Source organism: Adiantum capillus-veneris, chromosome 22 (genome assembly GCF_014529385.1).
Source record: "Adiantum capillus-veneris isolate H3 chromosome 22, ASM1452938v2, whole genome shotgun sequence".
NCBI classification, from domain to species: domain Eukaryota; kingdom Viridiplantae; phylum Streptophyta; class Polypodiopsida; order Polypodiales; family Pteridaceae; genus Adiantum; species Adiantum capillus-veneris.
The window spans coordinates 98,664,072-98,676,690 of record NC_140952.1 but is presented as its reverse complement, the minus strand read 5'-3'; the positions used below and the strand labels follow the sequence as shown (position 1 = coordinate 98,676,690).

General features: G+C 44.4%; 1 protein-coding gene across 5 annotated transcripts in view; it reads left to right on the top strand.

The window, feature by feature from the left end:
* Positions 1-12,619, top strand: part of LOC147429882 (TonB-dependent heme receptor A) — a 58,854-nt gene that overhangs the window by 1,753 nt on the left and 44,482 nt on the right. The gene's annotated exons all lie outside the window — the stretch shown is intronic.

The window sequence follows — 12,619 nt, the reverse complement described above, 5'->3', positions numbered from 1 at the left end:
CCTTGATCTTAATCTGTTCCCATCTATGCTAGATCTTGCGTGTATTATCACTATACACTAGATTGTCACTCAATTTCACTTCATAAGCTCTAATTAGTGCTTGAATTCTCATTTGGGGGCAAGTCCATGGGCCACTACTCCCATTGAGAAGCATGAGCTCTAATTAAGAGAAATTAAGTTTCTCTTATCACTGAATCGTCTTTGTACATTGGAGATTAGACATTGCCCTTTCAACATCGAAAGCAGTAAGACCTTCTCCATACACGTAAAGGGTGCACTACTATGGGGAAGGGGTGACCTAAGCAAATGTGGTGGCACGGGATTGTACACCTGCCAGGTGAATCTAAAGGGTTCCTTGATGAAGAAGGGGCTTTGGGGAGTAGTAAAGCCTCTAGAGCAAGGAGAGACAATACAAACTAGAGCATCCACAACACAATTTCAAGGCAAGGATGAGTAGGCACTTGGGGTAGTTCTCACCGTAGTAGATGATAAGTTTGTGCACTACTTGGATGAAGCTACCACTGTACTAAGTGCTTGGCAAACATTAGAACGCATGTTTGGTGCTAAAGCAAAACACTCCAAAATTTCACTCAAAATGCAATTATATGGTTTAATGATGAAAGAAGGAGAGGATCTCTCTAACCTCACCAATAGGCTAAAGAGCATTTGCACTCAATTGAGTCATTGGTAGATGAAGAGGACAAGATAGTAGCTCTTTTAAAGGCTCTTCCCAAAGAGTTCAATCAAATAGTGACTGTCCTAAACGAAAAGGAACCAATCCAAAGCTTGAAAACGTCATCAATTCACTTCAAGAAGAGGCTAAGAAAAATGACTAAAGCATTGAAGGAACCTCTAATGGAGCATATGCACTAGAAGCAAAAAGAAGCGGTGTCAACACTGTGGAAGAAGCAACCATTTGTCAAAGGATTGCTACAAGATCACCCCATGCAACAATGTGGAAAGAACATACATTCATCAAAGTTTTGTTTCTTTGAAGACAGAAAAGTTGGCACAAGTAGCAGAAGCAACTTTAAACTTCAAAGACAAAGATGGAGGTAGAAACTTCAACAACAAAGAAAAATTCACTATAGCATTTGAAGACTCTGACGACGAGGATGGTGAGGCCAACACTTGCTACATCGATGACATACTCTGAAGCACCAGCTTTTGCAACCAAAACCTTGATGGGATACACTCATCAAGGGGAGGCATTTTTCATCTACTTCTATTGTTAAATTCTCTAGGATAGACATTTGATTCCTATGCCTACTGGTAAATTCTGTAGGGGAGGATACTTTGTATTTGTTGAGTGCTACACATGACACATGGGGAGGTTTGTTGGAGTGTGACATCTTCGTGCGAGCCTTTCCCTAGCCACTTATGCATGCTTAGCCATCCCAAATGATGCCCATACATAAGTAAATAGCCCATGGGTTTTTCTACACATGTTCCACTTGCATATGAAGCCAAGAGAGAGCCAAAACAACCCCTAAAAGGGTGCATATGAGTTTTCCTTTTGATTTTCTTCATTTGGGCTGATCCTTGAGCTCTGTACCGCTCATTTATGATGTAAGCAACAAGCTCTAGCCTTTGCCTTAGCCGTTTTCATCTTCAATAATCAAGCTGTACTCCGTTATTTTCTATTCATGAATGGTTCATGTGAATTTTCGCCATAACTCGACAAGTGAAGTTATTGCGGAAACACAAGTGAGCCATTCATAGTTGAAATGTGCATAATGTAGCTTCTTAGTTCGTAGCAAATGAGTACAAATGAGCTCCTTATATAGGAGGAGGTCTCTTGCTTACATCATGTGTGAGATGTGAGGTTTTTCAAATCAGCCCAAATGGAGAGGATCATGGGCAAAACTCGTAAGCACCTTTTTAGAAACCTCTTTGTGTCATGTATGTATGGATGGGCATCATTTAGGATGTCTAATCATGCATAACTAGTTAGGTGCTAGGTACAACGGAAGTGATTTATGGTATATGCTCAAGATGAGTGCTCAGTGTGTACTCAAGGTTCCTTTTTACTGAAGGGTAGAGAGTGCAAAGACCAAAACAAGAGAGTGCAAACTGTGAGTGAAAGTGCTCACAGAGCGAGAGAGAGAGAGAGAGAGAGAGAGAGAGGACCGACATGAGATGGGGTCTCAAACCCCCTTCCAAGGGCTCCCCTCTCTATTGCTAGAGAGGTATTTGCTTTAGATTGCACAAAAACTGGTACATTGGTACTTAATGCTACGATGTTGATGATGCTGGCGGTAAATGCGGGTACTACGAGGCTAAAGGCTGAAAACTGAAAACACTAAGGATGCTGAGTGGTGAAGATTAAAAACGCTGACGAGGCTGATGCTGAAATCTGAAAATGCTGCTTTACCCTTTTGCTTCTTCTTCTTGCTTCCTCTAGCGCACGCTGACTTCCATATGTACTGCCCAAGGGAAGGGTCGAGCAGCTTCATTTCAGCCCCCACGATTTGACTAAAAAACCCAAATGTCACAACTTAAATGCCTTAATAAGAGGTGGTTCACATGCGGATAAGAGGCGGTTCATATGCGATGGAGTCCTAATGCTTTGTGCTAATGCTAATGCTAATGCTTGGTGCTAATGGGTTGTGCAATCAAAGGGTATGCAACTACTCTTAAGTGCGTGGACATGCACGTCCTGCGTACAGGCTCACAAGGGTACCATAACACTTCGTAGGTTGACGTAAACCCTAAAAGTAGGAGTTACAGCTTGTCCACATGCACATAGGGTTAGCTGTGCACGTGACATCCCCCCGTTTTCAAGGTGAGGTACTGTTACTGAGTTGCATGGCTTTCTTGTAGTCTGCCAACAACTAAGGTTATTCTGTGAAGAAATCTTCGTCGACCCACACTGCCTCGTGGGTTCCTCGATCCTTGAACTTCAAAAAGTACTGTCGTACTTGTTTCTTTGAGCCGTGGCGAAAACAATGCAACAAAATCTGCTCCGGCTCCATGACTTCGGCTTCGTCTATGATCTTGGGTTCGTCTTCTTTAGAAATGTTCTTTTGAGGGATTTCTTCAACCAAGAAACATGGAAACGTTGTGCATTGACCATGAGCTAGGTAACCGCAATTTCATAGACACATCATTCATCTTTTTAATGACTGGAAATGGACCATACATTCGAAAAGATAACTTTGGACACTTCTTTCCTACTTGCTTAAGACGATGCTTCATGATTTTAAGATAGACCCAATCCCCTTCCTTGATAGTAACATCTTGACGATGCTTATTAGCCTGTCATGAATAAGATTCCTGAGCCTTGCTTAGCCGCAGCTTCAAACTCTCAGTAATCTCTTCCAAGGACTGGCTCTCAGTGTAATCCCCTTCCTTGATAGTAACATCTTGACGATGCTTATTAGCCTGTCATGAATAAGATTCCTGAGCCTTGCTTAGCCGCAGCTTCAAACTCTCAGTAATCTCTTCCAAGGACTGGCTCTCAGTGTAATGTGCAGCGGAAGTGAATGATGGTGTAATCTCAGGATGAGTGATTAGTGAGTGCTCAAGGTTCCTTTTACTTTATAGGAAGGGAGAGCCTTCCTTGCTTAGAGAGAGAATGTGCAATGACCGAAACAAAGAGTAGAAAATTGTGAGTGCAAGGTGCATGTGAGAGAGAGAGAGAGAGAGAGAGAGAGAGAGAGAGAGAGAGAGAGAGATGACACCGGATGGGGTCCCAAACACCCCTCCAAGGGCCCCTCTCTCTATTGCTAGAGAGGTATTTGCTTTAGATTGCACAAGGTCTGGTACAATGCTTCTAGATGCTGCGCTACTTGACGAGGTCTACGACGACGACGACAAGACTGTCAATGGCTGAAATGTGAAAACGCTAGGTTCTACTGCTGGGATGTCACAAGCTTGGGCACCCCAAATAGAGAATCCGACACGACACACGAGAGAATCACCTAAAATACTTCACAATTTTAAAATCACAGTTCAGTTTGGTCGACACGGCCCGGCCTAGTTCTGCGCCCAAAGAGATTGGCCCCAAAGACTTGCGTCCCTTTCGATATTTCTTTTATATTAATGCTTGATCAAAGTACAACTCCAACCAGTTCTCGGCTCTTAGGCCCTGCGTTCAGATGCCCTGAAAAGTGAGGCCCTTAGGGTTCTTTTATTCTTACAAGGGATGCCCAAAAGCAGAGCCTTAAAAAATTATCAAACTCAAAAGCAAACTGTCCCAAAAGCAATTAACTCCCAAAAACTGCCAAAAGCAGTCAATGCAATTTTCGGGCTGCTACGTTAGCGCTATCAACGCGAATTATGGACATTCGTACAGTGTGCCATGTCAGCACCTATTAGCGTGAAACACGGGCTGCCTACCACGTAAGCATGTCAAAAACTGCCAAAAGCAATCAACGCAATTTTCGGGCTGCTACGTCAGCGGTTTCAGCGTGAATTATGGACGTTCGTACAGTGTGCCACGTCAGCACCTATCAGCGTGAAACACGGGTTGCCTGCCACGTCAGCATGTTAGCGCGGTTTTCGGGATTTCTGCCATGTCAGCTGCCCAAGTGGTCATGCTTGACATACCCCCGTCTTGAAAGAATTGTAATCGGCCTCGATTACACTTGCAAAATCAGACATAAGCCATAAATCAGTTCAGTAGACACTGACTCTAAGTACCGACGCACTAGACGACACAAATCCAACACTTGTACAAAGACGACAGTCACATCACATGACATATCAAATCAATCATAGAAGAATTCATTCCAAATCTCAGACCATGATTGCCAGCAACGTATTTAGTAATTGTATCTAGATCCATCCCGGACCTCACTGATGTCGAATTAATTAATCTTTATTGTGATCATGTATATAGAGATTTTCCACTCAAGCACTGTCGTGTGTGAGTAATCATTCGCCTCAAGCACTGTCGTGTGCGAGTAATCATTTCGAGGATCCCAATCCATCACTAAGTTCATATGGAATAGAGTGGTCCAATCATTCAATTCTAGCTGTGTGGCCATCTTATCCCGCAGGAACTCTTGATGTGCGCACGACAGTTACATTGAATTGATCGTGATTCAATTATCAGGTTCATTCGAGAGGTGTCACTGCTCCAAAATCATCATCATCTCATTCTTAATCTTGCACAAATAGCAGGTTCTTTCAAAATTCAAAATCATCTTCCAAAAAGTCTTATTTCATAAATTCATAAAGCAAAATAACGCTAATTCATCCATAATTCTAAAATCCGTTCTGGAACAAGTATCGCCTCGTCTTGCTGTCCTTTCAATCTGTCAGTTGTCCTGATTCTTGTGCCTTTTTGGGGCACCATGTAGCGATATGTCCTTGTTCTCCACATTCAAAACACTTTCGTGCTTTGAAATATTCATCTCTATGGTCTTCTGTCAGTGGAGGCCGTCTATCTCTTTGTCGTCTGTTTCGGTTCTGACTTGTCGAGGGTTCATCTGGTGGGTAAGTCAAGTTACCCGAATGTACAGCAAATCCCCGCTTTGCATGTCCCATCAATTGTTATATAGACTCGGACTTCTTTTCAAGACAGTAGTCTTGGATCTCTTTAGGAAGTCCACAATAGAACCGTTCAATTTGTTCCTCAAAACTGATCTTCTGAAAGGATGAAGCAGGTAGAAAGACATCCTAAAACCTCTCACAGTAAGAATCCAAAGACTCTGTCTTGACCATCCGAATATGGTTCCATTCAGTAATCACATCTTGTTCGTATTCTTGTGTGAGCCATGAAGAAATAAAGAGTTCCTTGAATTTCAACCACTTTGTCGGTGCTTGTTTCCTTAACAAAAGAGTGGACCACCATGTCCGTGCATTGCCTTTGAGAAAGGATGCTACCCGTCTTATCTTGGAGTGCTTTGTATAGTGGCCTCCAGAAAACGCTATATCAAACTGTTGGATAAAGGCTAAAGCCTTGGGAGCATCTCGAAACCCTAAAAAGTACTCAAACTTTATTGTTTGTCCTCCTCTTTGAATTCTTTGGCCTTTTTACTCTTGTCGTCGAGGAAATCATATTGATTGGCCGTGTAAAAGTTCTTCCTCTGTTGCATAAAACATATGATCTTTCCGTCGTTTCTTGCCCTTTCTGTCCTCATCACTCAAGTCAAAAGATGAGCTGTTCGAGCTGTTAGAAGAAGATGAGGACGAACTGGGCAATCCTTCGAAGTGCACATGCTTCTTCTGTTTTCTGGCGTTTTCAAAAGAGGATTTTTGGCCCAAGTAACCGGGGAAATCAATTCCCTTGTTACGTTTCTTTAGTCGCTTTTCTTTTGACCCCAATAGTTGGTTGACTTGTTTTTCAACAACATCCTCGAGTTCATCTTCAGTAAACATCCGTGGAACTGGAGGTTGCTTGAGGGCTGACTTGATTGGGGAATTGATGGCTTTCTGCCAATGAGTGTGCACCTCGTCAATCGGGTGCCACATTAACAATTTGGCATACTGAGGATCCTTTCTAAATTTGAGCATCTGCTTTGCACACTCATCAACCTGCTATTGAAGTTGCATCTCCATTAGCTGATGCTGCGTAGGCCAAGGTGGCCCGTATTCATGATTTGCTAATCCTTTCGAATTTTCAGTACCGCCTTTCGTTTCAGAAGTATCAAGAGGGTTCGTCTGATTCTTGCGGGATTCATTGTTTGAACCCATGTGTCTCGCGGTAAGAGGATCGGATTTCCTGGTAGAAGAGAAATCGGCCGTGCTCTGATACCACTGTCACAAGCTTGGGCACCCCAAACAGAGAATCCGACTCGACACATGCATAAATGCTAGCCTTGCTGGGTCTGCTGAGGAGAGGCTTGTCTTCTGCGGCCTCTTTTGCTTCTACTGGGCACCGTGGGTCTTCTTATATAGGGATTGGAGTCTGGGTCGAGCAGTGTCTTCTGGAGTCCCACGATTCATAAGTGTGAAAGTGACTTATTAATATGTAAGGTGCAGCGGAAGTGAATGTTGAACTTTGCTCAAGATGAGTGCTCCGAATTGTGCTCAAGGTTCCTTTTACTTACGGAAGAAAGAGCTTTCCGTTCCTTTAGTGAGAGAGTGCAATGGACACAAACAAAGTGAATAGACATTGTGCGTGAAGGTGCATGAGACCGAGAGATAGAGAGAGAAGAGAATACGACACCAGGGATTGTCAAACCCTCCTCAAGGGCCCCACCCTCGATGGCGAGAGTGGTCTACTATTGATTGCACAATTTGATACAAGGTCCGATGCAATCTAAGTGGTGCTATTTCGAGGCCGACGGTGGTACCAACGATGACAACACTAGGGCTGAAAACTGAATGCTTGGGAATGCTTCTTGTCGGGTTGTTCTTTATTTGCTAAGTCCGATGGTTCTTCGGCTGAATTTGCTGCTGCAAAATGCTGGTTCTTGCTGCTACAAACGTTGATTTGCTGGATCAAAAACGCTGGGCTGGCTGGGTTAAAAACGCTGATGCAAAGGTTGCAAAAACGCTGTTTGAAGGCTGCTGAAAATCGCCATGCTGCTGGCTGCAATTCTGCTGCAGAAACGCTGCTTATGGGCTGTGATGCTACTGCAGAAACGCCAAGGTCAGGGCTGAAAATCGCCAATGAAGTCAGGCTGGAAACGCTGATGGTGTAGGCTGAAATCGCTGACTTTGTTCATGAAGAAAACGCCAGGTCCTGATTGGTCTTGCTTGAGAAGTTGCCTGTTGAGCGATGCTCCTGCTACCTCTTCTGCCAGAAAGTGCTAGCTGTGGTTTGCTTATATATTTCATTACCAAATTGCCCTCCCTAGTTCCCAACAAAAGTCACTTAATATATAAGTGGAAAATGTCAAAAATAGGGAAAATAGGTCTAATGCACTGGAAAATTCCCCTAAGGGATTCTGATGGGAATGCTGATGATCATGCTGTGTGCAACCGGAGTATATGCATCTACTCTATGTGTCTGGTCATGCACGGTCTGCGAATAGACTCACAAAAGTGCCAGATCACTTCCTATTCTAGACTGACTTGACTGAACTGAACCCTGGTCATACTGTAGCTCGTCCATGGACACATAGGGTTGGATGTGTGTCACCAGCATGTGACTACTATCTATCCTTTTTATTGATTTCTTTCTTATTATTTATTTACTCACACTTTTTTGAAACACCCCTCGGAAAATCTAACTGCCCTGCATTGCATAGCTAGTGTGGAACTGTCCAGAGGGAGTCCAGGTGTGAGGGCAAGAGAGCACTAAGGTTGGACAAGGACTATGGTTAGCCAAAGTGGGGTCATTGACTAGCCAAAGTGGAATCCTTTGATACAGAGGCTACATTTCAGTTTTGGGTGTGGCTACATTGTACAAAGGGGGTCAGATGACCTAGAAAGATACAATGGCAGCATCTCCTAAAATTTAGGGAACTACTATTTTGGGACCTGAAAATGTCTTCGCGTCATTACGTGCAGTTTGACATGGGCATCATTTTGTTACTTTGTGGCCAAGTCAACAGAGGCTGCAGGTGAGATATTTTTAGACCCGAGGGTCTAAAGCAGGAAAATGCACAAATGAGTGACACTTGGCACTCTGAGGCCAGTTTACTACTTATAGAGAAGGCAAAAACGTGATTTTCAGCTATGAGCTCATTTTCAAGTTTCCTATCACAGGTTAAGAGCTATGGAGTGCTTGCTTTCCCTCCTATGTACAGTGCGGTGCCAGGAGTGATGCCCTACATGCTACGCACTGCCCTCTCTCTCCCCTATGGCAGTATGTTATGCCCCTCTAGTGGGCTTTTCAATTGACCAATGTACAGTTGTGTGGGTTCATGCGCGATTGCGAGGCAAGAGCCTCTTGCACAGGTACTGGATTAACGGCTAATCCCCCCGCAGGTACAGGTGAATTCGGAGAGGTTTCATGCCAGAAATCTCGTCCGATTCAAAGGGCAAGTAGCCCTACAGGTGCGGGAGCTCGAGGACTTGCTACGGATGCGACCGGCACTGGAAACGGAGCCCGAAACAGTGAATTACAGCCTGCTGTGTATTTTTGCAGGTTTAGGGTTTTGCCCCTAAACGGTCCCTAATACCCCCAGGAGGTTCGGGGACGTGAGGGGACTGCTGTACAGGTGATCTGGCGCATTTTCGGGGCTGAAAACAGAGAATTCAGCGTGCTGCAGATTCTCGCCAGGTTTTGCAAAGTGCCCGTATGCGTTGGGAAAGTCGTTCAATGCGTGGGAATATTGACTGTGAAGGGTCCTAGTACAGTTATGCTGCCGAAATCGGGCCGGAACAGTTGAAATTCAGCCAAGCTTGTGCAGGGCAGCTTATAGGGAACCACAACGTTTATTTCCTCTTTTAAGCAATAAAGAAATACTGAAAGGGGTGCCTAAGTTAGGGGCCAATCTGGTGTCGGTCTTCTCATACAAGTGCAATCTAGCAGCCTGTATCCCTTTCCCCTTTGTTGTGTCTTGAAAGTATAGGTAGAATAGACGACTAATAATGGGTGAAAGCTAAATCAAGGTTTGAAGTAAAGTCTACCGCCCTTTTTGGATTGAACAGGCCGGTTTCATGGTTCCATCCCCGGGATTAAATCACTTTTTCCCATAGAAGTGAGCCTTGGTCAGTTTGGGCTTGAAGACACAGGGGATGATAGACCAGACACAGGAAATTGCAATTATGGCTGACAGACCAGATGATGTGACTGAAGAGGTTTCCTCTTCACAGGGTCAACAGACACATGAAGTGGGTGAGTCTTCAAGACCACCACAGACTGATGATGATATATTCAGGTCCCAGTTGGCTACTGCTGTGGCTATGTTCACACAAGTAATGCAGAACCCGAGGTTTTTAGCCTTTCTGCAACCTCCTCTTCCGTCTCAGCAAGTTGGGTCACTGGATCGTATTCAGAAGCCTGTTAAGGCTCAAGCATAGGTGATTCATACTCCATAGTCAATGGAAACACCTGTAGACTTGACGGAGAACATGCAGTCTCCACAACCTATGCCTAAGGTCCAAGAACAGGTGGCTGAGATGCCAGTCTTTCAAGCTGTACCAGTTCAGCCCGCCACCTTTCAGCAGCCTATAGCTGGTTCTAATGGGCAGGGAAGCACCATACAGGCTATGCAACAGGTCTTCCCACCACCTTCAGTACACCCTGGCTATTTTGGAGGTGGATCGGTATTCCAGAGAATGGCTGGTCATGCACCTGGAAATCAGTTTTACACGCCAGGAACAATGTTCGGGGGTGCTCAAACGATGATGCCTAACACCATGTATGGTGTTACGGGCATGCTACCAGGGTTTTAAAGCACTCAGGGCCAATTTGGGATGCCACAGGCAAATTTTGGTATGGCTGGAATTACAAATCAGCAGCCAAATATGGCATTTCCAGGTCAACTTAATTGCGTTCAGGGAACACAAATGAACCCTAACAATGTTCCCATGTTTCAGTCACTTCCATATGACAATTTAACGCCGCTGGAGAGGCCAACTCCGTACAAAGAAGGTGGCAAATGTGTGAGATTCACGACCTTTACAGGGTTTGATGACAGGAAGAAGGCTCTCTCATTCCTCCAACAGTTTGACAAGGCCTATGTAGGGGGAAACTTTACAGAGGCTTCAAAGGTCCGCAAGGCAGCCACTTTCTTGACAGGGAATGCGGGACAATGGTGGACAACTTTATTGCTTCAAGGGCAAGCTCTGTCCACATGGATTTACTTCAAGCAGATTTTTGCAGCAGCATGGTTATCTGATGACTTTGAAGCAGATGTCATGACAGAATGGCACCAGCTTCATGCTGCCACTTTTAAGAATCTGATGACTACAATTGGAAGTTTTGGAAAGCTCTACTTCCAGTAACTTCCTATAGGTTTGTGCCATTGACAGAACAGATTGAAAAATACTGTTGTGGCCTACCCAAAGGATTGAGAAAGTACTGCACGAAGACCAAAGTCACTACTTTGACGCAGCTCATTGAGGTAGCAAACACTGGCAATGGTTTGCTCAAGGGAGAAGATTGTGAATTCAATACTGGCGTCAAGGAAGGATCAACCAAGAAAAATTCAGCGAAGAAGTATGTTCCCAATGAGGCTCCAAAAGGGACTCAAGAGCCAGCCAACGTAGGGAAAGGCAAAGCTACGGCTGAATCAGAAAAGGGACCAGCGAAGAAATGGAAAAGACGTTTTCCTCGCAAGTCTGAAGAGGAAAAGAAGGTCCTGAGGTCAGAGAACAAATGCTTTATCTATGAGCAGCCTGGCCACATTGCTTACAATTGTCCTACAAAGAAAAGGCCAACTGATTCTGAAGACAAGGAAGACAAGAAAGGAAAGAAGCCCATGGTTGGTCTAGCGCCAGATATGGTGGGCGACAACCCAAATTCAGATGCAAGTGAGCTTTGCAGAGCATGGGGAAAGGTCAGGGATCAAACATTGCGTATCTTCTTTGATCCAGGTGCCAAAGCCAATTTCATTTTCCCAGAATTGGCTTCAAAGTTGGGAATCAGACCTGGAGAGATGGGGTATACAGCAGAGGCAGGTTTGGCATGTCCTGGCCATACAAAGGCTGTGACACCCATCATCGGAAAGTTGCGCCTACATATCCAGTCCTATGTAGATGCTGAAGAATTTTACATCATGCCACTGGACGGATGTGATGTGTTGCTAGGTATTCCTTGGTTGTTTCGTGTACAGGGAATCATGGATGCCTACAACAAAAAGATCACTGTACAGAGCAGGGGAAAGACTCACATTCTGGATGTAAAGCTTAAAGGGGAGTCTATTCCCACTGTATCAGCTTCTGCTATTACTTCTGTAATGAAAAAGCATCTTTCTGCGTACTTGGTTTTTGCACGTGAAGTGTCAGATTGTGATGAATCAAATTTATCTGTGTTAGATAAAGAAAGGTCAATGTTTTTACAACAGTATAGTGACTGTTTTTCCCATTCATACCGTCTCAATTACCGCCAGAGAGACCCGAGGACCATGCGATAGATTTGGTGCCAGGCAGTAGCCCACCAAATAAGTCTCCGTACAGGGTTAGTGCGGCTCAACAGAAAGAGATAATGGGCCAAGTACAGGAGCTGTTAGAAAACGGGCTGATTCAGCCCAGTTCATCCCCATTCTGTTCTCCAGTGTTGTTGGTGTAGAAAAAGGATGGCTCATGGCGTATGTGCATCGACTACCGTGCACTGAACAAGAATACCATCAAGAATAGGTTCCCTATACCTAGAATTGATGACATTCTACCTAGAATTGATGACATTCTGGACAAATTAGAAGGAGCAGCTATGTTTAGCAGGATAGATCTAAAGAGTGGGTACCATCAGATCCGCATTAGATCAGAGGATGTGCACAAGACTGCTTTTAGAACGACGTTTGGCCTTTATGAATTTTTAGTGATGCCCTTTGGTCTCACAAATGCTCCTGCTACGTTCAATAGGATGATGGACAGAATTTTCCGTCCACACCAGCAGTTTGTTGGTACATTCTTTGATGACATGATAGTCTTCTCAAAGAATGAAGAGGAGCATAGGCATCACTTGGCCATTGTGTTCAAAGAGCTACGCAGTCATAGGTTGCTCATCAATGCAAAGAAAAGTGATTTTTTTCTGGAAGAGAGTCATTTTCTCGGACACATTGTCTCAAAGGATGGTGTCAGAATGGATCCTGCTAAAGTTGAAGCGATGAAG